Raw genomic sequence first — 2,404 nt, 5'->3', positions numbered from 1 at the left:
CCACACCCCCATACCCACTAGTGAAACATATAAATTTTAGCTGGGCTCCAAGCCTACCTGCGGAGCAAACGCAAAAGTGAACATGCGAAGGTACGTTTCAGACGCCTAATCGAGTTCCCAGAGGGGGCCTGCACAGGTAGACGTCGCAGCTAACAGAGGACTGGTAAGCCAGTAACCGAGGAGGTTGGACTCAAGCTGGATACAGACGAGGACCAGAGTCATTTCGACTTCGACCAAATAAACCAACTCGCAAAGCTTCGTCCCTTCGAAGAAGCTGGCGCCTGCTGCGTACGTCGCACCCTGAAGCGTATCGCTCGCTTGGAGCACAGTATCTTGTCTTGAAATCCAGTGGTTCCCTCGTAGATGCCTGCACACCTCCATCACATCTGTGGGCAGCAGTTGACTTGGATTGACAAGCCGTTGGGTAGCAGCTAACTTGGATTGACAAGCCGTTGGGCAGCACAGTACAGCAAACATAAGCACGAGCAACTAGCACTCACCAGCATTAACACCATTTAACGGCAGTACACCACGGTAGATAGTTCAGCAATCAGTACAGCCTACATTACAAAGCATAATCACACACAATGCACACAGCATGTTACAGCACACAGTACACAACATAGCAGCACACGCACAGCACAACACAACACTGCAGCATACGCACAACACACAGCACAGCACGCCCAATCCAGCAATACACGAGCAATTGCTCATCACAGCATGTACATACATATACCGCATCACACGCGTCGCTCCATAGCACACAACACAGCACCAGCTATTGCAAACTCACCACAGAGTACAACACAAACACAATCCACGCAGCAAAGCTTACAACTATCTGCCCCCGGCTGGATTCGAACCAGCGGCCTGGAGACGTAGTCTCCCGCTCTACCGCTGAGCTACGGGGGCGTTGGGGTCGGAGAAGGCACGCACCGTGGTCTGGAGTTGGAGCTGTGGCTGGAGGCTTGAGGGGTACGCCTTAAAATCACTGAATGAACAGCGAAGAAGTCTGTCGCAAGGTAGCCACCTATTTGTAATTTATTGAATTGTCATTTAAGCCTATCCACTGTCATCCGGAAAAAATAATCCGACCGTGATTGGCTGAATTCCACCCGGCATGACTCAGTCATTCCGTATGGCGACCATCCGGACTGGTGTCCGGAATCTGCCATTTACTGAAATAGGGTAATGTGTTGTAACACCACATTACTAAGTGCTCGAAATAATAAAAGTATTGGAAATCCAATACAATACTTCCAAAATAGCTTATTTTTTCTAAATCGACATTTTCCATCAATACTTTATTTTATCGGCTTAAGCCGGTTATATATATCCTACTTTTTACAAATCACCTTTTTACGGTGTCTTCCAATTTCGTTCGTAACTGCCAATGTGTCGTATATACGCCAAAAGCTGTCTGTCACATCGGGTCGCAACCACCAGCACGACCTAGCATCTGTGAACTCTCACTTTTGAAGTAACCATGACCCTGGCATTCTCGTTTGAAATCAAGCAAATTTGCAGCTACTTTTTCAAGCCACTTCTCGACGACCCGGATGAGCCTACCCATCACTATCGCAGTCATAGTGGCAATATTCGCAGGCAAAACGTCAAGACTGGCTACTCAAATCTTATTAGCCACGCTCTAAAACAGCACCCAGACTACCTCACCACCATGACGACCAGCGGCGTCAACTTAGAAATGCTTGCTACGTTTATCGACCATAAGAGCCAAAGTCATTTACTTCTGGCTTGACTTAACTGTGCAATGCAGCTTCCATGTCTCTTTTTGTAAGGATCGTTCTATCAACAAGTACAAGTCGTTGAAGAGGATTTCAAAAACGCTGCTCAAATACGCTGTTTTGGTGACAAGGTTCCAACCGCGATCAGCGACTTCATTCCTCCAACTTTCGGCATTATGCTGGTCGAATGCACTTTCTTGTCGGGGCTTTGTGCTGCGGTCTTCGGCGTGTTTGGTCACGACGAACGCTCCGAGAAAGTTCTTCTTGCGATTTCTCGAATTGTGGACGAAGAGGCAGTTGATCAGACTGCTGCAAGCCATGTCGCGTTTCTGCGAGGGATATTGCCCTTTTTGAAGCGCAACCTGGCTAGCATAGCTTATCTCGTGGGTGACAACTGCTCCGTTAACGCAAAGTTTGCCGATTTGCTGCAGGTGCCTGTGCCAGCCACCGACTGAACTTGGCGGTAAATTGTTACCTTTCCGACTTCGAGCCTCTACTGGACCAGCTTCAACTGCTTATGCGGAAGTTGCCGAGCCTGAACAAGGTGGTTTCATTGAGGTAAAGCTGCACTAATTCTGTTACTCGTATGTTGCGATAAAACTAGTATTATTTGAGTATTTCCTAAAATCTTGTTAATGGTAGGGAAAGCACTTATT

The sequence above is a fragment of the Phytophthora infestans genome, genomic scaffold, assembly GCF_000142945.1.
Source record: "Phytophthora infestans T30-4 supercont1.499 genomic scaffold, whole genome shotgun sequence".
Lineage (NCBI taxonomy): Eukaryota > Oomycota > Peronosporomycetes > Peronosporales > Peronosporaceae > Phytophthora > Phytophthora infestans.
The sequence above is the reverse complement of the archived record's forward strand: the minus strand, read 5'-3'. Positions refer to the sequence as shown.